The sequence below is a fragment of the Erythranthe guttata genome, chromosome 2 (assembly GCF_056151865.1).
Source record: "Erythranthe guttata isolate IM_541 chromosome 2, IM_541, whole genome shotgun sequence".
In the NCBI taxonomy this organism is placed as follows: Eukaryota; Viridiplantae; Streptophyta; class Magnoliopsida; order Lamiales; family Phrymaceae; genus Erythranthe; species Erythranthe guttata.
The window spans coordinates 7,843,178-7,868,647 of NC_142534.1; the positions used below are offsets into that span (position 1 = coordinate 7,843,178).

Genomic DNA, 25,470 nt, shown 5'->3' on the forward strand with positions numbered 1-25,470 from the left:
AATCGAGGTGGAAATTCCGCCACGCCACCGCTCCTCCTCCATCCGCCACCACCAACAACAACAACAGCCCGCCTCGCACCCCGACCAACAACAACAGCCCGCCTTGCACCCACACCAACCACAACAGCCCGCCTCGCACCACCACCGTGGTGGCAGATGCACCATGATCATTCTTCGCGCACCAGCCCCTGCACCAGGCCGCTTCGCTCCCAAGCACGCGGCGGCTCGTCGGCAGAGGCGGGCCCTACCTCACCAGGCACAGGAAGTGCCTCCTCAGCATGGGGTGCGTTCCCCCCGCAGAAAGAGAATAACGAGGGCCCAAAGCTGCAATAGATCAACACCCCATGCTGAGATAAATTGAAGTCGGGTGGGAGTGGAAAAGGTTCATCCAATGGTTCAAGTTTTGGTTCGATTTTGGGAACGAGAAGGATGGTGGCGGTGGAGGAGGAGGGATTTGAACTGTGATTCAAGCGGCGAATTGTTGCTACAGAACTCGACGCCATTTTTTTACGATTGCTGTTAGAGAGAGAGTGAGAGAGAGAGAGAAATAGCGGAGAGAGAGAAATGTAAATGGGGGAAATCAAATGAAACTGACTGACTGACAGTGTGTTTTGTGTGTGTGGTTGTGGGGTGAATTAACAGAAATACCCTTCCGTTGTAATTCTTTGTGGTGACGCAATATTTTTATGAATTTTTGCTAGGTCAGCATTTTACATAGTTGGTAAAGATTCGGTTTACAAAGTTGGTTTTAGATTCGGTTACTAGGTTTAAAGGGAACTAGTGTTTGTTGTAATAGATGCATTGTATGTACTGAGGTGTATACATATCTGATTTACATTTCGTCTTTTTTTTTTGTTTTTTGTTTTTTTTTTTTCTTTTTTTATTGAAGTAAGAGCTTTGGATCTTAACTTAGTTATTCAACTGAAATTAGATCTTGTCCTTTATACCGTTGGAAAAGTTGAAGAATCCGTTGCAAACGAACATTAATTAAGGTAGGACTAAACGGAAAGTACTTGTAGAGTAGTTATCATATGTACTCTCTCTCTCTCCTATAGACGGCAAGGCCGTTAGTTTCTTGCCATTTAAGTTAATACATATATTGATTAAATATTTGCAGACAAATTTTAGTGTCTTTTAACTCCGACGACATCCACTATTTCTTTGTGCATACGTCGAACTCTGAATACAACCCTATTTAAGCTTCGCTGATGGGGCTACAGTAAATTTAAGCTTCGTGACAACATGCATAAAAGGTAAGTTTCTACCGCTTTTTAGTAAAAATTGTTTGGGATTTTCTTCGACGTAACTCATCAGTAAGTTATTTTATTTTCTTTCTAAAAGTTGTCTCTAGACAGTCATTAATGTAGAGTACGAAAGGTAACGAGGCGACTCTAAATGAACGGAAAATGTGTAATAATCAGTTAGCTGAGATCTAAGACCGCATAATTTATAACGTGTTCTCCATGCATGCAATCATATAACACGGAAGCCGAGGGCACCTTACGACTGTAACAGTAATAATGAAATTCATTTATATAAGTTCATTTATAGAAGCCGATTCTTACTCCTGTAGTATTTTCACCATAAAAGGGAATATAGGCGCATGAGTGACATAGGGGATTGTAAGAATTTATATGCCGACTTGAACCAACGATATGGAAATTCACTTTTAAGAAATCTATATTAATAAAACTTGGAATAAAAGATTAGAATGAAAAGAAAGCAGTACCAAATTAAGAACTTCATTGGGAGCTCGCCTGAAGCATCTGGCTCAAGAAGCAGTACAAAATTACGTAACAAAATCTCGTAGTTATGAAAGAGCACATATAGAAACCGATACAAATATGACGACTAAGGTTAAATTAACTTTTAATTGGTTAGAGTACCAATGGTCAATTTACATGTACTACACGTAATAACCTTGATAATAGTTATGAAAATTTAATCGTGTCAACAAGATTAAAACATCTTGGTATGAGCCAATTGATCGGATACAAAGTCGATTAAAAATGTGTTTCAGTACAAATTAAAGCGACGTGTTCGTTTCATATAAATCATCGATAGATTTCAATTTTAGCTCTCAGTTCGGTATAGGTATTTTCAGCCAACAAAATCTAATTATAGATACGAAAAGATCACTAAAATAGAAAATTGTGAAAAAAAAAGATATACCAAAAGTAACTTTTTTTTTTCTTTTGTCCAAAATTTTATTCCATTAATTACTATTGAAAGTACAAGGGGGCCTCGTTAAAAACCTTGTGGGCCTACACAAGGAAAAGAGTACCCCTATAAATGTCAAGGAATAAAAACGGGGGAAAGAAAAACCCTATACAGTCTATTACAAAGTACGAAAGTCCCAAAAGAGGGATAAAATTGAAAAACCAAAAATTAAAAGCTCCTATTCGGTAAGCTAATCCCCGAGAAGAACTCTTGACTTGATTTATGTGTGTACGCCCAGTTTGCTAGATGGTCTGCAACCATGTTCTTCTGTCCAAACACATGCTGAAAACTGCACCCATCCGTCACCTCCTGCATACAAAGACGGTGAACATAGACGGGATCCCAAGCAACACAATTGCTCCGTATAGCATTAACTACCAATAGCGAGTCTGTTTCCACCGTAACCAGAAAGACTCCCATCAACTTACATAGACGAAGGCCATGCCATACAGCTAGAAACCCCACCACATTATTGGACCCTTCTCCAAAATAGGACGAAAAGTCTGCTATAATATTACCGCCTGAATCCCGAATGATACCTCCACCCGTGCAACTATCTTCTTGAGCAGAGCCATCAGTATTTAACTTATAGCAACCCGTTAAAGGAAACTCCCACTTGTGCCACACTCCTCGTTTCTCCGGCGGATGAAACAAGCGAAATCCAGCCGCCTCCAATTGTAGCCTTTGAATCTTAGTGGAGGGTTGGCGAGGAGCGTGTACTGTACCCAAATGTTGAATATTATGGAAAACTCGTCTGCTTATGGCTTCGATAGACATACTTCCTCCGTCGTAAACCACCTTACACCGAGCAAGCCAGATTTCTCGAAAAGTGTGACACACCACCGATGCTTGGATCATCGTGTAATATGAAAGCGCCTTCGGCTTTGGGTTCCACGTGCTTAAAGCGTGTTTAGTAGAAGAAAATTCCGATGGGAGATTGAATAAATCACCCACGCGTTTCCATACTGCCTTGGCAATTTCCAATCCAAAAAATAAATGGGGGACGTCTTCTTGCTTTGGATTTTTGCAGCAAACACATCTTGACGCCAAAGGGATACCCCGAGAAATAATGCGCTGATCTACCGGAAGCGCATGGTGAATTAACTTCCACATAAACCCGCTTGTCTTACGGAGTAGATATTTAAACCAAATTCGATCCTTCTAACTTTCCCGGCGCCCCCAAATCCGAAGATGATTATAATAAGCCTTGCTCGAGAATTCACCATTTTGAGAAAGGGTAAAAATTAGCCTATCAGGGATATTTGTATCTAGCCTGACACGGCTAATTTTATCAAGTAATCGGACAGGGATAAACTGCATAAACTCCGAAATATTATGAAAAGCAACTGCCACAGTGAGATTATTATCGTACGGCAACGGGCCTATCAATTGCTCTTCTATCCAATTATCCGTCCAAAACATAATTTCTCCACAACCTATAATCCATTGGGTGCATTCCTCCACAACCTATAAATCGAATTCCATAGCGGTGAAGCCGTCCGTCTATTAATATACCCAAAGTAACTGATAAGATTTTTCGACCCGAGTTCAAATAAAAATAGGGGTCTTTACAACTAAGCGCATCAATGGGTACTTATTAATAAAGAGATCTAGACAAAAAACTCCTTCACAAATAAGTCCACACATGGTCCAAATTTTTGTAAAAGACTAAAATAGCCCCTCATACTTTAGTATGCTCCAATTTCATCCTTAATTTAATTTAACCTCAATTTGACCCAAAATTTCACAAATTATTCAATTTTGACCCAAATTTTTTTTTTTTCAAATTTTGTTTTTTGCCACCGTTGACCGGCGATCAACGCCGGTCTCCGGCGTTCACTTTTCGATTTATTTATTTATTTATTTATTTTTCTTTTTTTCTTCTTCAGGATTTTTTCGCCGGCTTCCGGCGTTGACTTTTTTTACTTCTTTTTTCGTTTTTCTGTAACAATTTCATTTTCGCTTAAACAACAATATTGTTGCGATTGACAGTAATATTAACTATATTATTGTTAAACACGGTAAGATTAACTATACTACAGTTTAACACAGTAATATTGCTATATTAATCTCTAGCACAGTAATATTAACACAACAAAACTCATTGTTATTGTGATATAGAGTAATATTACTATGTTGACCGTTGAACAAATGTAAACATAATGAAAAGCCAAAATAATTAATATTACTGTGAGTGACAGTAATATTACTATAACAACAGTAATATTACCGTCAACCACAGTAATATTATTACGTTACTCCGTGAATAACTCAAACAAACAAAAAAATCCAAACAAAATAATAATGTTGATGTGGTTGACAACAATATTATTATAAAAACAGTAATATTACCGTTAACCACAGTAATATTATTGTGTTTACAGTAATATTACAATAATAGACAGTAGTATTATTACGTTACTTCGTGAATAAATAAAAAAAAAAAAAACCCAAAAAAAATAATAAAACTGATGTTGTTGACAGTAATATTATTGTGTTTACATTTATTTTACTGTCAAGGACTGTAATATAATTACCTTGACTTGTCAACAAATCAAACAAAATAAAAATAAATAACAAAAAATAAAAAATAATAATATTACGTTAATTTATTGTCAACGGCAGTACAATTACGTTAATTAACTGTCATTGACGGTATAATTACGTTAATTTACTGTCAGTGACAGCACAATCACGATCAACGTTTAACGACGGACGTAAAAAAGAAAAAAAACTAAAAAAAAAACTAAAAAAACCGTGAAAAAGTCAAATGCCGGAATCCGACGACGGAAAAAAGCAGAGCAGAAAAAAAATCGAAAAGTCAACCCCGGAGACCGGCGTTGACCGCCGCTCAACGCCAGAATCCGCGGCAAAAAATGTTTTTCTGAAAAAAAAATGTTTTTGAAAAAAAAGTCAAAATTGAATTTTTGTGGTCAAAAATGAATTTTTGTGGACAATTGATTAAATCGGGGTTACAATTAAGAATTTGGTATAAAGGGTTGGGGGTAATATTGTAATATACATGAATGTTTCCTTTATTTATAATAAATATTAAATGGATGGGCTTATTGATGAAAGATATATAGCCCCTAAACCTAGAATAAAAAAGATGCTTGGTTGGGGACTTATATACAAATACCCCATAAAAATATGCCTAATTCAATGATATTTTAGTTTCAATCGCCACGTGTATGAACTGGAGTTCTAGTGTAAGTGATAAGCTTATCTAGACTTCCTTTTTCATTTGAAGCCAAATAATTATTACATAAACCGAACTTTCGTCGATCCAACAAAATGTTTATATACTCGATTTCAATGCTTAACTATTATTTATACGAGACCATTATGGTGAACATAATTTTTGACAAGCTTCCGAAATCCCAAAACCTATAATCTACACAGCATTATCGAGATCTAACGAAATAGTTAACCAAAATCATCACAGCCACAAGCAACTTTCTTCGCATTTGGAAATCATTAAATTCAATACTCCAAAAAATTGAAAAACACAACATACCAAAGACAATAAGTATATATTGATCGAAAACATATTATAAATTCCAAATTCGAACCGTAACTTTCGAAATCATATCCAATAATATATCAATCACACGAAAATCAACCGATTAACTACTTCATCAGTAAAACAAGAATTAATATATCGATCGGCTTAATTGGAAATACTTCGTAACGAACTTAACAAAGTAAGTCGAGGACGACCGCAAACGATCTCCACTTCATTTGTTAAATTCATCACATACTTCTCAACAGATAAAAACGAAAATCGTGTACACTAGTAAACGAATGAGAAACTCCACACTGCAAACAGATCAAGAACACATTTTTTCAAAAAATAAATACTAGGACAAATGGAAAAATGTTGACTTTTGTGTATTTACTATTTTACCCCACCCATTTTCTCTACAAACCCTCATCTGCAACAGATTAAGAAACTTATGATTCTAGCTTGCATCTTGATTCTTAACAATTTCTTCGCATTTGCAAAATAAAAAAAGATAATATTTTAGATAGCAAAATACAAATTTAAGAACAGAAAAACAAGCGCACTCGATCAAATCTGCAGCGGGTTGGGAAAACCAAAATTGATTTTGAATTAGAGAGAGTTTTGGGGCGGAAGATTTTGCAAGCAAATGTCCATTTCCTTTAATTCACACGTTTCAATTAATTTAATTTAATTTAATGTTTGTTAGGAATTCAAAATCGAAATTGGGGATTGAGAGAAGGAAATTAAATGATGGGTGTGGGTTAGGGTTAGAAAATTGGAACAAATTTTTCGCTATTTTTTTTTCGGTTTACAAATTTCCGATTTCTGAATTTTATTTGTTTAATTGAAATTGGAATTATATTATGAACTTTTTGAAAATTCTAATTTGCCAATATACTACTTTCACGAAAAAATATTTGATTGAAACGATGTAGCACTAAAATTTGTGAATAAATATGTTATACACTATGATCGGAATGGGTTAGTCGGAATGTGCTACCATCAGCCTTACGTCACTTTGAGCTCGTGGTCGTACGTTTTATTACTCCTTAGATCTGATCGGAATCACGATCAGTTGTCAATCATGCAGCAATGTGAGGATTTTCCCGGGCATAAATACTCCGACTTCAAAATTGGATTAATAATGTGTATACATTGTGTGTTGAAATGTAAAAGTTATAAATCGAGTGAGAATTTGAGTGTACCTCTACTTATAGATGTCCTCCTTATCGAGCGACAAATATCTTTAGGATTTTTAACCTAATTACTTTGCCTTTTTGGGTGGTCCGCATTTGTTGGCTTTACGGTTTTATAAACAAAGCTCCGAGAGCTAGGTGTGCTGAGCTTCTAGTTCCTTGCCTCATTATCCTCGAGTAGCGCAAATATTCGAAGTGAAGTCAGGTTCTTGTTGTATCCCTTCGGATAATATGGGCCCTTATCCAGCGCATTGAAGTGAAGTTTTTGGAAACCCCGCGATTCTTTTAATCCATCTAGATTTTGACAAAATTGGAAGTAAAATCGTAGCAAAGACGAGAGAAGAAGAAGAAACAAGTTGAAGAAATTTGGAAAAAGAAAAAGGATTGAAGGTGTTTGGATAAGACAATAATTAATTGAAAGTTGGAATAAAAAATATTTGTTTATGATATTTGTTATACGGAAAAAGAAAAAGGAGATAAAAAAATAAATTACGTAAGGTTAAAATAGTAAATTCAAGTGGATGTGGAGTAAATTGTAAGTGAAACTTAAAAAAGAAGAGTGCAATGTTCATAGTATTAGTATGGCGACTAAAATGCATCTGAAACAAGACTTTGGGTACTTAATTGCAAAACCTCTCATTTTTCGCACCATTTTCATGTTCAGAATCAAAACCAAAGAGCACACACAACACACTCTCACAGAGCGACTCTGGAATATTATATCTTAACATATGGGAAGTAGTATTTCATTGTGCCCTTCTATCATCTTCAAATGATATGAAATTTAGTATATATATATATATATATATATATATATATATATATATATATATATATATATATATATATATATATATATATATATATATATATATATATATATATATATATATATATATATATATATATATTTGAAACATTTGAGTAATTTGATGTTAATTAAACAATTGTATTATTCTCTAATCGCCATTAGATACATGATCAGAGCTACTTTCTTTCTTCTTTTTGCAGGCTGTGGAAGCGACGGAGCAGTCTCTTCACATAAGAACGTCTCTTCACAGGAAGAAAAAAGGAAGTTTCTTCTACAAATGTTATGTAAGTTATTTTTGATTGAGACTATAAAGACTCTTAGGTTGTCATTTGAATTTGAAATAGACATTTGGTACCATCATTAGATGGGTTTAGATTTTCTCTTGAACAAGTTCGGTTAGTTTATTCATTTGAAAACATTTAGCTTGGTCTATTTCATAATTCAAAATTTGACCTATAATTTAATTAAAAGTCTCATACAGTAAAATCATGCATAAGCAATTCCAAATGGTACAAAAGTCAAGAATTGAACATTCAAGGACATTCAAAGAAGTATGATAAGTCTTTCTTGTTCACTAAGGTACATTTAGGAGAAAGATTAAGTGTTGCAATATACTATTTGTAAAAGTGGAATTTAAAATCTTTTAAGGATGTTCAGTTTCATGGGAAAAAAATTAGATTACAGACATTGTCTTTAAAGAGGATGTTGGGAATCGGAGACGTATACTGTTAAGTGTATATTTATACACTTAATTGTACCTTTTGATTGGAACTTTTGGTGTGTTTTAACGATAATTGGTGCTTCAAATGGTTATTATTTGTATTTTAGGTGCAAATTGAAGAATTGGCAACTTATGGGGTGAAAACTGCAAATTCGGGGAAAAAATGGGCCAAAAGTGAAAATATCGAAACTCTGAAGAATTAAAGATCGGACGGCCGTCCGGATTTTAGAGCTTATTCTCGCACGGCCATCCGGGTTGACGAGATGGCGCAGTGAAGGAAGTTTAATTACACAAGGAAACCTGCCCTATTATATTTTTGCACCCTATTTAAAGGCCAAAAGCACACAATTAGGGATCTATCTTTATCTTTTATCTTTCATCTTTGTACACGCAATCAAGGAGCACAAGAACGAAGACGAAGACTTGACGACTCTTCATCATAGTTCTCCTCTTTTATTTTAATTCATAGCTTTTATGATTTTTCGTATTTTTATTATGCTTTTCGTAGAGAACATGAGTAGCTAAGTTTTTATTCTAGGATTTTATTGGAACCCTATGTGGTAATTCGAACCTCTTTTTCGACTTTTATGCAAGTTTAATTCTTCGATTATTTCTTCTATTCTGATTGTATTTAGCGCATGAACGTAGCTAATTTATGTTGCTATTTGTTATGTTAGAATTGATTGACAGATCGTTTTAATAATTAGAACAGGGATAGAAGAGCCTTCGAGTAGTTTTCACCGGATGAGTGTGTTAATTGCATGTATTATCGTAGACATATAGATAATACCTTAGGTAGCCGTTTACGAGACTTGTTATTTAATGCTTTATTTATACTAGGTTTGCATAGACATATAGTGAATCTTTTATGAATAATAGACTTATAATACAGCGACAGCTGGTTATGAGTAATTTCGTGTCTTGGGTTAATAATGGGGAATCGTAACTTGCATGATAGGAGATTAATTGGGTGAAGAATTATCGCATAGGGGGAAGATAAAATCCTAGATCCGTTTTATATTGATATTTTCTCGTGTTTAATTGCTTTCTTAATTAGTTTAATTTATTTAGTTAATTAATTTGACAAACTTGCGTAGGCTGGATAAAAATCGTAATTGTTAAAATTTGGTACTTAGGATTAAATAATTTGCGTATTCCCTGTGGGATCGACATCCGACTCTCACGAGTCTACTTTACTACTTGTTTGCGGTACGTGCACTTGCGTGTGGGTATTTAGCACCCAACAAGTTTTTGGCGCTGTTGCCGGGGAATACGGCTAAGTTATTTATTTATCCTAATATTAAATTTGAGCAATTTTTCTTACTTCAGCCATTTTTTTTTATTTTATTTAATTATTTTATTATTTTGTTTTAAGTACTTTTTATGCGAAGAGGACACGACACGAACTTGCTACCTATCGATCCCGAAATTGAGCGAACGTTTAGGCAAGCCAGGAGAAATCAACGGTTAGCTCAAAACGCTCCCGCAACGATGGAAGAAGAGATTAATCGTGGGGGAGATGACCAAGGGTGCCTACCGAATGCAGTGGCGGAAATCGTCAATGAGCAAGAGCCACGCCAGCTAATTAATCCACCACCGCGTCAACGAGCACTGCATGAGTACACCGTTCCAACACTCAATGGGTTTCAATCAAGTATCCAGCAGCCCCCCATTGAAGACAACAATTTCGAGATTCGAGCGGGACTCCTCACGATGCTCCAAAACAATGGTCTATTCAGCGGATTGGCTCATGAAGATCCACATCTCCACTTGGTCAACTTTCTCGAAACGTGTGATTCGCACAAGATGAACGGAGTATCACCCGAAGCACTGCAACTCCGCCTGTTCAAGCACTCCCTACAAGGAGCAGCCCGAGAATGGTTGCAAACTCGTGCACCGCACTCCATCTCGTCTTGGGCCCAGCTAGCACAACTTTTCATGAACACATACAACTCCCCAACAATTTTGGAGTTAGACGGGGTCACTGCAATCACGGCCCAGTTAGAAAAGCTATCGAAGCATGTAGCGGCTTTGCAAACTCAGCAAGTCCATGTAGTCCAAGCTCCCGACCAAGGTGTAGATGAAACGGAGTCTCTAAATTATGTTCACGACACCAACCGACAACAGAGGAACCCGTACTCCAACACGTATAATCCGGGATGGAAGGATCACCCTAACTTTGGGTGGGGAGGAAATCAGCAAGGGCAAAGGCAAGCACCACCTCAAGGCCAACCGCCTAATTATTCCCGACCAGCTCCCGGATTCCAAAATCCGCCTCAAGCACCACCTCAAGGTGGAGACCTCGCAAATATCTTGGCCCAATTTATGACGACCACCCAAGCATCCATTCGAAATTTGGAAACACCGATGGGCCAATTTGCGACCCAATTGAACGCGAGGCCGGCCGGTACACTACCGTCAAATACGGAAGATCCTCGAAAGGGCACCAACGAGCAATGCAAAGCCGTCAGTTTGAGGAATGGAAGACAACTAGAAGAAGTGGCGAAGAAGGCAACAAGCAAGGATGGGGGGAAGCAACAAGAAAAAGAAGCGGAAACTCTGACAGATCCACCAGGTGAAAAGGGTCGTTGCGCCTAAGCCGACCCCTCATGTACCTTATCCTCAACGCCAGATAAAAGCGAAAAATGAGTCGTATTACAAAAGTTTTCTTGAGCAATTGAATGAATTACATATTAATATTCCTTTTACTCGAGCACTTGAACTAATGCCTCATTGGGTGAAATTTTTGAAAGACATGGTATCACAGAAACAGAAATTCGGTGAACATGAGATGATAGCTTTAACCGAGCAATGCAGTGCCATTCTTACTCGCCCAATTCCACCAAAGCTTGGAGACCCGGGTAAGTTTACGATTCCAGTCGCTATCGGAGGTAAGTTCTTTGCAAAATCTCTCATAGATTTAGGTGCGAGCATTAATCTCATGCCTTTCTCAGTTTTTCAATGTTTGGGATTAGGAGATATAAAATTGGTATCTGTGACTTTACAGTTAGCCGATAGATCACTCATATACCCAAAAGGAATAGTAGATGATGTGTTAGTTAAAGTAGATAAATTCATCTTTCCTGCAGATTTTGTAGTTCTTGATATGGAAGAAGATAAAGAAATTCCCTTGATTTTGGGAAGACCTTTTTTGAGAACGGGTAGAACTTTTATCTATGTCTTTGGGGGATGAAACGATTAAATTTGATGTTTTCCGTACAATGAAACACCCTCAAGAGGGTGATGAATGCTTTGCTTTTGATGTGTTAGATCAATTGAATTTTGATTTTGTTGAACCTTTAATTGCGGATCCGTTGGAAGCATCTTTGAGTGTAGGAACATCATTTGAGGAAGAAGCAGTGACGGAACAATTATGTTGGTTGGATTCGGCAACGCCGCTGCCAAGACCAAGCTTTGAGAGTTTGGAAACGGAGATCCCGTTATCGGTCACTTTTAAGCCTTCAGTGATCGAACCTCCGAAACTTGAGCTTAAAGTTTTACCATCTCATTTAAAATATATGTATCTTGGAGCTCATGAGACCTTACCTGTTATTATTTCTTCATCTTTGACAGGTCTACAGGAAAAGAGACTTTTGGAGGTATTGCGAGAGCACAAGCTAGCACTTGGATGGACAATTGCTGACATCAAGGGCATAAGTCCAACTTTTTGCATGCACAAGATCATATTGGAGGAGAGCCATAAATCTTCGGTGGAACAACATAGGAGATTGAACCCCATCATGAAGGAAGTTGTGAAGAAAGAAATCATCAAGTGGCTAGACGCAGGTATTATTTTTCCTATTTCCGATAGTGCGTGGGTTAGTCCGGTACAATGTGTACCCAAGAAGGGGGGAATGACTGTTATAAAAAACAAAAAAAATGAATTAATCCCTTCTAGGACAGTAACGGGTTGGCGAATTTGCATGGATTATAGAAAATTGAATAAAGCCACTCGAAAAGATCACTTCCCATTGCCCTTTATTGATCAAATGCTTGATAGGCTAGCTTGTCAAGAATTTTATTGCTTTTTAGATGGGTATTCCGGTTATAACCAAATTGCCATAGCTCCCGAGGATTAAGACAAAACCACTTTTACTTGTCCTTTTGGTACTTTTGCTTTTCGACGTATGCCTTTTGGTTTATGCAATGCTCCTGCTACTTTTCAACGTTGTATGATGGCAATTTTTACGGACATGGTTGAATGTGGTCTTGAAATTTTTATGGATGATTTTTCTGTCTTCGGTGATACGTATGACACTTGTCTCCAAATACTGGCTAAGGTTCTTCGCAGGTGTGAAGAGACAAATTTGGTGCTCAACTGGGAAAAATGCCACTTTATGGTGCAAGAGGGGATCGTGCTAAGGTGTCAAAGAAGGGGTTAGAAGTTGATCGAGCAAAAATCGAGACAATCGAGAAATTACCGCCACCGATTTCCGTAAAGGGGATTCGAAGTTTCTTGGGACATGCGGGATTCTATAGGCGGTTCATCAAGGATTTTTCCAAGGTTGCCAAACCATTGTGCAATTTGTTGGAGAAGGGCGTCAAATTTGACTTCAATGACGAATGCCTCAAAGCCTTCGACGACTTGAAAACAAGGTTAGTAACTGCTCCTATTATTGTTGTGCCCGATTGGAATGAACCTTTTGAGCTTATGTGTGATGCCAGCGATTTTGCGGTAGGTGCCATGTTGGGTGAAAGAAAGAATAAAATTTTTCATTCAATTTACTATGCTAGTAAAACTCTAAACGATGCACAATTGAATTATACCACCACTGAAAAAGAGTTGCTAGCAGTTGTTTTTGCATTCGAAAAATTTAGATCATATCTTATAGGGACCAAAGTCATTGTCTTCACGGATCACTCAACTTTAAAATATTTGATAGAAAAGAAAGAGGCAAAACCTAGACTTATTAGGTGGGTGTTATTGTTGCAAGAGTTTGATTTGGAAATTCGTGACCATAAGGGTAGCGAGAACCAAGTAGCCGATCATTTATCTAGGCTAGAAACGGAATTCAAAGATCCAATTTGCATTAATGAAAATTTTCCGGATGAACAATTGCTTGTTATTAATAATCAAGAAGTACCATGGTATGCGGATTTTGTGAATTATTTAGTTAGCCATGTACTTCAACCCGAGCTCACTTTTCATCAACGAAAAAAGTTTTACACGATGTGAATTTCTACTTTTGGGAAGAACCCTTTTTGTTTAGACAATGCAGCGATTTAGTCATTCGAAGATGTGTACCGGAAAGCGAGCAAGGAGATATACTTTTTCACTGCCATGGCTCGGATTATGCGGGACATTATGGAGGGGAGCGCACGGCGAGAAAGGTGCTTCAATCAGGTTTCTTTTGGCCAACTTTGTTTAAAGATTACTATAATTTTGTTTCAAGATGTGATAGATGCCAACGAGTTGGTACTATTTCAAGGAGGCACGAACTCCCATTAAATACAATGATCGAAGTAGAGCCCTTCGATGTATGGGGAATAGATTTTATGGGGCCTTTTGTCCCATCATTCAATAACCTATACATCTTAGTGGCCGTCGATTATGTATCTAAATGGGTTGAGGCGGCCGGCTTTCCTACTAATGATTCTGCAGTGGTTTGTGCTTTCTTAAAAAGACAGATTTTCACTCGCTTTGGAACGCCACGAGCAATTATTAGTGATGGAGGCACTCACTTTTGCAATAAACAATTCGAAGCACTCTTGGCCAAGTATGGAGTAAAGCACAAGGTCGCATTGGCCTACCACCCTCAGACGAACGGGCAAGCCGAGGTCACAAATCGTGAAATAAAAAACATCCTCGAAAAGGTTGTGAGTCCTACCCGGAAGGATTGGTCGAGAAAATTAGATGATGCACTTTGGGCATATCGTACAGCTTACAAAACTCCACTTGGGATGACACCGTTTCGATTGATTTATGGCAAGGCGTGTCATCTACCGGTTGAATTGGAGCACAATGCGTTTTGGGCAATTAAGAAGCTGAATTTCGATATTGAAGCGTGCAAGGAGAAACGAATGCTGCAACTCAACGAGCTCGATGAATTGAGATTGAATGCGTATGAAAGCAATCATGTATACAAAGAGAAAACTAAGCGTTGGCACGATAACAAGATATTGCATCGAGAATTTCAAATGGGGAAATTGGTTCTCCTCTACAACTCCCGTCTAAAGTTGTTTCCGGGAAAACTCAAGTCAAGATGGTCCGGACCATTTACTATACTCGAAGTATTTCCGCACGGCGCAGTCGAATTATTGGATCCCGAGACCGAAAAATCGTTCAAGGTCAATGGACAACGCCTCAAGCGTTATCGTGGAGGGGAATTCAATCGCCAAGTGACTTCGGTCACGTTAGCTTGAACAAAGAAGCAGACAAAGTCCGGCCGAAGACTGTAAACTTAGCGCTTCTCGGGAGGCAACCCGAGCTTTCGTTTTTCTTATTTTAAGTTATTTTAAATTTTTAGTTTTGTTTTTATTTTATTTTTCAAAATAAAAAAAAAAAAAAACAAAAAAAAAAAAAACAAAACAAAAACTTTAGGGGCACTAATAAAAAGTTTTTATTTTTCAGGGACCTAATTGCAATTATTCACACGGCCGTGCAAGAAAAAGGTAGGAATCTCACACGGCCGTGTGGGATTTTGGAGCAGCTACTGGACAAAAACGCAAAATGGTGCGGCCGTGCGGATTTTGTACCTAAATCTCGCACGGCCGTCCGAGAAACGGAGGAAGCTACTGCCCAAAATCATGAAATGGCGCGGCCGTGCGGAATTTAGACTTAATTCTCGGACGGCCGTCCGAGAAACAGTAGCCTACTGCCAGAATTTGTAATTTCGCACGGCCGTCCGGAAATAGAGTGCAAATACTCACACGGCCGTGTGTATTAAAAGAAAAAAAAAACGGGGCAGATTAAAAGGGTTTTCCAACCCACAATTCTCACAATTCTAATCCCCCTTTCTCTCCTAATTCGAACCCTAACCCCCTCTTTTCAAAATTTTCGATTTTCTTGGACCAAATTCACCGAAAATTCACCAACTACACACACATACTACTTAATCTTGGTGGTTTCTTGTTGATTTGCGCAGGGAGGATTCAAGAAAGGTACAAATTTCTCCACAAACCCATTCCACCAAGAACGCCCACAAGGTGTTCGACGAATTGCCCAAGTCAAGTTTGGGGGAAATTTTGCACATCAATTCACTTCTAATCCCTTCCACAAGCATTCTCAAGTCATGGGGAAATGAGGACGTGACGGGGAGGGCACCTCACAAGGCGAAGGCACTTCAAAAGGAAAGGGCAAGGGCAAGAAAACCGACCAAATTCCAACTCCCGACGACGATGCTTTTTGTGTCGAAGGCGCCAGTGCTCGTTTTGAGAAGCAAAAAGTGAAGAAACTTGTGACGGAGCGTGCCTATGAGATCACCCTTCCACAATTTGCGCCGTTGCACCAAGAATTCCTACAAAGAGGGTGGCAAGCATTATTGGAACCGGAGGGGTCAATCAATTTATCGTTGGTCCGCGAGTTCTACGCCAACACCCGTATCCTCCTAACAACGGATCGGAAATCGAGCACGGTTCGAGGAAAGCGGGTCGATTGGTGTGCCCAAGCAATCAACTCCTTCTATCACCTCCGCCATGCACCATTCAATTGGGAGCAAATGCAACTCGCGGTTACAAGAGATCAAATCGCCGAGGTGTTGTGCGATGGACCCCCAATTTGGTCCAACCTCTCAACCGAAGAGGCATAACGAGTTGGAGTGGAAATGCATCCACCAAATAGGCAAGGCGTGCCTTATGTTCATTTGTGCCAACCTCATTCCCACCCGCTCGTGGACTCACGTGGATCCCGAACGGTGCGCTCTTGCCTACTACATTCTCAAGGGCACACCGATCAACATAGGCGAAATCATATCCGACCGATTTTGGACCTCCATGGTCAACAACTCCAAAGGGTTTTATTTCCCTTGCCTAGTTACCGGCTTATGCAAGAAGGCGATGGTCCCAATCAAAACGACGGACATTCTCACACCGATTCGGAAGCCGATGAGTAACCTTGCGGCCCGAAAATACAAAGCACCCATCCAAGATGGCGAGCAACCCGTCGATAACCAACCAATAGCTCCACCCGAGGGTCCAAGTACAAGTTCGGACCACCGTTTTCAAAGAAGAATGGAGCGAGAGTTGGTGATCCCGAGAAATTGGCTTGCCACGGTGGCCTCCAAATGTGGTCGGGAAAGATGCTCCAAGCCATTGTGCGCCATTTGGCATGCGGCAATCCCGAGTGCGCCGAACCGGCTCCGTTGCCCGCACCGATTCTTGAGCCGGTACCCGAGCTTTCGGATGATGAAGATGATGGTGATGCTCATGCGCAAGGTGGAGTTGGTGAGCAGCCCGACGATGGTCCCGACGTTTAAACAGGTGTTTTCTATCCTTAAAATCCGAGCAAATCACATTGAGGGCAATGTGAATTTTAAGTTTGGGGGTGGTTAACTACTTGTTTTCATTTATGTGCGCTTTATTTGTGTTTTAATTTTTTTATTTTGCATGCTTTAGTTTTTGTTTTAGTTGCCGTTTTATTATTTTCGTTTTTATTATTGCTTTAAAAAAAAAAAATTTGGTTCGATGCATCGATGAATTATGATGATGGGAGATGGTCAATGTTTGATGATGAGATTACTTGTTTTATGTTGATAAGGAGTAGATATTCGTTTAGCTTTCGATTCAACGGAACGTAGAAGTGAATTATTGCTAGGAATCACACCTTGTGCATTGCTTGGGTTGAATGTTTTGCATTTTAAATTTGGAATTTATTTGTGCTAAATCATGCTTTGTTCGGTTTTAAAATCTCACCTTAGGACATTTATGATACGAAGTGTTGGGTAGTAAGTGATTTGGGATATGATTTGGGCCTTCTTTGAACCGTTTGAGCCTTTCAAGCCTACCTTTTTTGTCGAATTTATCCTTAGAACCTTGATTTGAGCCTCGGAGAAAAGGTGTTCTTTCTTTTAGCCAATATGTGGAAGGTAGAAAAGTGGAGATTGTTGAATAATTATACCTTGGAGGTCGATCGAAAATTCTTAAAGGATCTTTCTTCTTCTTCTTCGAAAAAAAAAAAAAAAAAAATTAAAGAAAAAGAAGAAGAAGAATAGATTAGAAGGGAGAAATAAGGACTAGTTGTTGAATTGTGTTGAAAACTCGATCCATTGCCTAAAAGGCAAAAATATTGACGTGTGAATTTTGGAGAATCGAGTTTATTAAAGTCCCTAGAGGTGAATTCATTGTTTCAAACGCCTATCTTTCAAATTTTGGCGTAATCACCTCACTTCAAGAAAAATTAGCCACACATACCCATATTACCTACCTCGGACCAAAGAGCCTAACAATTGAAAGCCACAAAGTCCCAATGATCCCAATAGCTTATTGTTCAATATTAGTTGAGTAAAATAATTTGGTGAGTATTTGGAGTCAAATATATGCATGTAAGTACAAATTCTTTCTATCTTTAACTTGCAAATATTGGATACTTGAAGCAATTGTATGATTTGTGGTTTTTGGTAATAGTGAGTGACTAAGTACCGTTGAATGTTAAGCTTGCGAATACCTAGGAATTATCATCATAATTGCAAGTTCTGAAAACGCGAAGTTGACCAATCGATCTATGTAATGAGATGTATAGTCGTGTTTTGTGCTCTTAAATTGATTTTACTTGAGGACAAGCAAAAGTTCAAGTTTGGGGGTTTGTTAAGTGTATATTTATACACTTAATTGTACCTTTTGATTGGAACTTTTGGTGTGTTTTAACGATAATTGGTGCTTAAAATGGTTATTATTTGTATTTTAGGTGCAAATTGAAGAATTGGCAACTTATGGGGTGAAAACTGCAAATTCGGAGAAAAATGGGCCAAAAGTGAAAATATCGAAACTCTAAAGAATTGAAGACCGGACGGCCGTCCGGATTTTAGAGCTTATTCTCGCACGGCCGTCCGGGTTGACGAGATGGCGCAGTGAAGGAAGTTTAATTACACAAGGAAACCTGCCCTATTATATTTTTGCACCCTATTTAAAGGCCAAAAGCACACAATTAGGGATCTATCTTTATCTTTTATCTTTCATCTTTCTACACGCAATCAAGGAGCACAAGAACGAAGACGAAGACTTGACGACTCTTCATCATAGTTCTCCTCTTTTATTTTAATTCATAGCTTTTATGATTTTTCGTATTTTTATTATGCTTTTCGTAGAGAACATGAGTAGCTAAGTTTTTATTCTAGGATTTTATTGGAACCCTATGTGGTAATTCGAACCTCTTTTTCGACTTTTATGCAAGTTTAATTCTTCGATTATTTCTTCTATTTTGATTGTATTTAGCGCATGAACGTAGCTAATTTATGTTGCTATTTGTTATGTTAGAATTGATTGACAGATCGTTTTAATAATTAAAACAGGGATAGAAGAGCCTTCGAGTAGTTTTCACCGGATGAGTGTGTTAATTGCATGTATTATCGTAGACATATAGATAATACCTTAGGTAGCCGTTTACGAGACTTGTTATTTAATGCTTTATTTATACTAGGTTTGCATAGACATATAGTGAATCTTTTATGAATAATAGACTTATAATACAACGACAGCTGGCTATGAGTAATTTCGTGTCTTGGGTTAATAATCGGGAATCGTAACTTGCATGATAGGAGATTAATTGGGTGAAGAATTATCGCATAGGGGGAAGATAAAATCCTAGATCCGTTTTATATTGATATTTTCTCGTGTTTAATTGCTTTCTTAATTAGTTTAATTTATTTAGTTAATTAATTTGACAAACTTGCGTAGGCTGGATAAAAATCGTAATTGTTAAAATTTGGTACTTAGGATTAAATAATTTGCGTATTCCCTGTGGGATCGACATCCGACTCTCACGAGTCTACTTTACTACTTGTTTGCGATACGTGCACTTGCGTGTGGGTATTTAGCACCCAACATATACGCAGAGGAAAACAAAAATTTTATGCGAATTAAACGAATTTAAAATACATAAACACATGCCCGATAATTGAAAACAATTAATTTCGTACCTTAGCGCTTCTAGCGAAATTAAAAACAACATACATGCGAATTATTTAATCGAAATTAAATAAACTAGCATGCTCGCATTAAATCAAATAATCATGCTCGCACTAAATAATCAATTTCATGTAGTCACATAAAATCATACAACATACTTACTAAAAGAACATGCATATTTAATTTAAATAAAACCGAATCGAACGACAACGGATACGAAACTTTACCTCTTGAAGCGTGAGGTAGGCGCACTAAACGAAGCTAGATTGCCACGGAAACTAATCCGTGCAATCCGGGGCAGCAACGGAGAAACGGCAGGAACGGCGAAGCGAGCTACGGCGGCGCGTGTGGCTCACACGCTGTCTTCGGGCGGCGCGTGGAGGCGCGTGCGTCGTCGGCTCGGGGGCTGCTCCTCGATTCTTCGATTCTTCGGTCTTCCTCTTCTCGGATTTCACCCCGTATACTTCGATCTACTAAAACGTGGCAGTAGACACGCAGTAGTTAGAATAAACGGAAGAATAAACAACGAAAAAACTACCACAAATTAATTGGCCAAGGGAAGGCCGATTCCGGCGAGTGGACGGCGACGACGGCGGTGATGGCCGCGGGGGGAGAACGGCCGAGAGAGAGGGAGCGGCTGGGGTTAGTGTGTGAGTTGTATTTTTTGTGCAAGACCTATAAATCAAATATTTATAGTGTCTTTTATAAAACCCTAACGGGCTTAAGTTGGACCGGACCCAACAACTTAAGTTCGGTAGTTCTTTTACTCGCTCGTCTCTCTCAATTCGATGATCGGAAAATTGTAATAATTACATTTTCGGAATCATTACAATGTCCTCGTCATTACGAGTGTCAATTCTCAATTTCCATCTTTCTAAAATGGGAAACCTTAATTCAGTGTGCTTTCTAAATTTGGAAACTTCCCGATTTAGAAAGTCCACTAAGATGTTTGCCTATTCTTTTCCTTTTCTTATTCTCATTCATAATTCCAAATTATGAATGTTGGACCCAATCATATTGACTTCCAATCATGCAAAGATAAAACATTTTTACCTTTGACCGTTCGTTCAAAGATCTCATGTGCACGAGCAGTGTGACCCTATATGGTTCAGGTGTAAGCTAACCGTGGGCCCACAACCCTTAATGGTCAAAACTCATCCCTTAGAGTTACGATTAAGATGAAGCTAGTTTCACCTTAATCACCCAACGAATCAAGATTGGCCTCTAGCAACTATGTGTCATGATTCCCTAGATACAAATGAAGTGCCTGCAACAACCTTTTGATATAGTTAGCGTACAGTACGATCCATTCGATTCATATGTCCCGATTGAACTAGAGGCATTGGTTCATCGAGACCTCCTTAGTAGTTCAATGACTGTGCGATCATTCTAAGTGTTGTAATCGTTACGTGCATGACTTAGAGAATCGAATTCTCTAATCATCACTTAGTTAGCTCTAGCCAGAGACTTAGAGATTACAAACTATGAGAACACACAGGACTTCCAAGACTATTCTAGCGATCGAATCCCCGACTACAACACAGACCTCATACTAGATTTCGGACTACACGAACACTGTCCCTTGGGGTGATCCTCGGTGGAACTCAGGGACAGGTCACGATACAGCTGGTCCTCTAGTGAAGTCACGGTGATGTCTAGGTCATAAGGACTAATGGTGTACCATTATACCATAGATATCTCTACTCAATTATTGAGGACCACTTAGAGATTTCTAGGGTGAAGGAGTTCAGTGAACTCGTCAACTTACGAGCACCCACTTACGCATGCCGATATCACAATACCGTTTACTGATGAGATGCAGTACACATACACTACGTGTTAGTCTCTTAATGGGAAAGGCCGATATCCTCATTGATGGCGTAACCCTTCGACTAGGAACACGTTGAAGAGTTATAATACTAAAGTAAATGTCTTACGATCCTAACGATCAATTACTCGTACTTGTAATAACTGTATGGACTATATCGATGCTTGTGACAAAGGGACAAAGATATAGAATGCCAAGGTGTTTTATCATTAATACGAAAAAGGTTTATTTATTACAATAATAAATGGAAAGACCACAGCCACAAGTTCGCTTGTTGGTCACATACTCTAACAGTGGAATCAATTTGATTCCTAATACTGCTTTTGACAATGTACATGTGTTTATACTTTTCATTTTTTGAAAAGTAGATTTTGAGTTTTGACAAGACAATATTGAACAATTTCTCAATCAAGTTTTGATAATTGTGACTAAGAGCAAACTCAACAACCTTAAGATAATAAAGCGTTAAAGATGAGTTCCAATTTAGAATGTCAAGACATTATGATCTTATCGAATTGCCATAAGGTGCGAAATTCTTTGGTTATAAATAATTGAGACCAAATGTAATTTAAATTGGCAATATTGAAAGACATATCGTACGTTTAGTCATTAATAATTTCACTCATATCTACTCCATTAAGAGATTTATGGACTCAAAGAATATGTTTCTAAAATGGTAACATTTATGGAACAATAAAGTGCAACCATAAAATCTTAGTATTTAAAGACTTGAAGGATATTGATTGCAAATTAAAGTATTTCATTAATGAAAGTAAAATTTCCGTTAATGATGTTACAGTCCTAAGCTAATTATCTCATATGTGTTCTCAGATAAATATAGTTAATGATTGTACATACCCAAGGATCAGTGGGAGATCTCTCAATAAAGGAGACTTGTTTAGTCTCATTCAATACCCAATAGATATTTTAAAGTAAAATAATGCACGCATTCGGTTAAGGCATGCATAAAGTTAGGCAGATATTTGAATAACCCTATAAAGTGGATCATTTATCAAAGTAGCCAAATGGGTTATATAGTACTTACAGGGAATGTAAGTTATATACATATGCTCATTTATCAAAATCAGATATTTTGGGAGATCGTGTGGTTTATTTCTGAATTTGAGTTTTATGACGTGTATAAAATATAGATCCATTTTGGTTAATTTAGGTCTAAATGATTGAGTTATTTCGACATGGGTGTCAATCAAACACTTTAAGCTCTTTTCATGATGGTTAAGAATTTATGGTAATTTTTGGCATCCTATTTTGGAATATAGCTATAAACTTTTGACACTATGCTGCACATTTGATTTGTATTACAGTTATACGGTGATAATATTTAACGGCTATACTTTTGAACAACAACAAGAGCCTGTGAAAAGGTATTTATTGTTCAAGGTACAGAATGAACAGTACATAGAGAATATTAAGATAAACTCCACAATTGTAAATCCGCTTACTTAAGGATTAACACATAAGGTATTCATTAGCGTTGCTCATGTAGGTGTTATATCATTTAAGGATATTTTGGTTCAGTGGGAGTTTGTATATATGTGTACGTATAAACACATTTCGGTAGCTCTATGATATGTTTGGATACAAAGTTGTGTATTTAGTTTTCTGCAGAAACAAAGTATTTGGTTGCGCTTTGTACAATTATATTAAGGTTTGGTCTCAATAAAGTTTAAAGTAGGACCAGTTGGAAATAGGCATGTTAAGATCATGTTATATGTAATTTCCATGCTACAGACCATAATTTGATCTATGTCTTTTGGCTATATTGGTGTACGTGATTACTGTTGGGTTTAGACACGATCAATGTGACGAAAGCCTCTTTAGTCCTATATTAGTATGATCAATGGACGAGATTGTAAGGAATACCTTTTTATATAATAGCAATATTTGAGCTCATAAGGTGTACACATTTATTTATAAGGTATATAGCATATGCGGCCCCAAGTGGGAGATTGTTGGAATTATTTCAATAATTATGTGGGCTCATATAATGTGACGTAAATGTGTATGACTATCTAAAATAAAGTCCAAATTAATTGTGAACTAATAAATATTATTGGGTTGGACTTACGGGGATTAAACTATAATTATGGGCCTAATTTGTAGAGACAATAGGGCTTAATTGTGATTTATTTATGGGGCTGAATCACATTTGTAATATAAGTGGACTCTACAGTTATATAAAGGGTCATGATCCCCAAAGAAACGCAATCATTCCGTCTCTTCTAAAATCCATGGTTAGAGAGATAATTAAGCAACTTCGGATTCTTTGGAAGACCTGTCCCAAATCCAGTGGAGATTCGATGATTCGATTTCATGATGTATGGTAGGCTTCCGTGTTTATGTTTATGTTTAATTCTCGTTGATTCAAGCATGTTGGTTCCTGGGAATTTGTATGTATGTACGATAAATTTTCTAACACGAACATGGTATCATTTATATATTGTCCTGTCCTGGAAAATTCCGCCATTGATCAATCCAAAACCACACAGTTTTGGATTATAATCCTGCATACGAAAAACAACAACTTAATTACTGCTTATACTCGTTCGCATTAGGATATTTTAATTCAAAAACATTAATACAAATACGTTTTCGACCACTATATGAGCACAATCGTGGTTGCGGATTATGAAAGGTTTGTAAAACGAAACCTTTCGAGCGTGTAGAAATTTGAGGAGGGACGCAAAGCCGAGTGCGACTTTGGTTCTTTGCATCAAAGTGAAGCAATCTACATAAAAAAACAACTCGTGCGTATTAAAATTTATGCACAAGTTTCTATTTAGTAAATCTAATTTGAAAAATTGAAACCTTTAGGAACGAGGTTAAAAATCGAGTCCAACAGGTCTAGTTCATAAACAACACCAAGATGATCATCATCATCCTCACAATATCCATACAACTTGACCATGCCTCAATGATTATTCAGAAATTCATGGCGAAGCAACATTACTTCATCCTATGCAATTTATAAAATTCATGATTCAATCGAAAAAGAAAAGAGTATTTGAAATAAAATGGACAAAAAAGGACAAAAATTACCATTAGTCGGCGTTCGTTGTCTCCAGTCCAATGATTATATATTTTTTGGTGTTCCCATATTTTCACCGTCACATATTGTGTACACTTAGCACGCACAATCTTGCCACGAAAATATTTGCCAAATTGGACATAGCTGATGTAGTTTCTCTCGTAAAAGTTATCAGTATAACAAGCCAAGTCGTCGTACGGGAGTTTTAAAACACGTCTTGGCCCCATTTCTAGCAAATAATCAGCACGTAATAACTGTAAAATATGTGCAGTCCTGGTCGAACAAAATTACGGAATATATACTTTAGGATATTCCTATAAATAGAAACAAGAGTAGATATGGAATATACGAAGAAAATTCCTTGGAAAACGAATAATTATGCAACGCTTTGTGAAAACAACAATGTAAATGAACCAGTATTCGTCCCACCGAAACAACATTAACTATGGCCAATCTTTTAAACAACATCTCCATTAAACAAAAATTGGGAAAAATCTAAAACCGATCTGGCAGTAGTATTTACGAGGAGGTAATTGTTTGCCAATTTTACCAGATTAAGATATATTCCTATTGATGTAACTTTGAAAACATTCAAATACAAATACCAGAAACAAGAGTAGATATGAAAGGTATAGCATAAAAATCCCACAAAAAAAGAAATTAAATGAGATGTTTTAGAAATAACATAACCCATAGCTTCATTTATTTTCAACATCGACACAGAAATGTGATCATCCGCATCAATTTCAAATGTGTGCATATACATACTAGTATATCAATTTCAAGAACAAAAACGCAGCAAATTTTGTTCATAACACAAAATTCTTAAAAAAAATACCTTCAACCGAGGAATTAGGAGTTGTCTTTGGCGAAATCTTCTCAACTGGTTTTCCATTTGAGTTCAACTCTAGAGCTCATTGCTGTAGGATGCCGAAGAAATAAGGGTTTAATTTATTTGGCACCGTGGCTTTTTTTTTTTTTTTTTGAAACGATCACATATCATTAGGCACCAGAGGCCAAAAAAGAAGGAAGTGAAATCCCATCTGAATGTTCCATACAAGCCATTGTCGCTAAAGAAT

The 25,470-nt window shown here is 37.5% G+C and overlaps 1 pseudogene; it reads right to left on the minus strand.

The window, feature by feature from the left end:
* The window catches only part of LOC148772246 (putative serine/threonine-protein kinase PBL7), a 62,669-nt pseudogene extending 38,036 nt beyond the window's left edge, over positions 1 to 24,633 (minus strand).
* Positions 24,634 to 25,470: the final 837 nt, after the last annotated feature.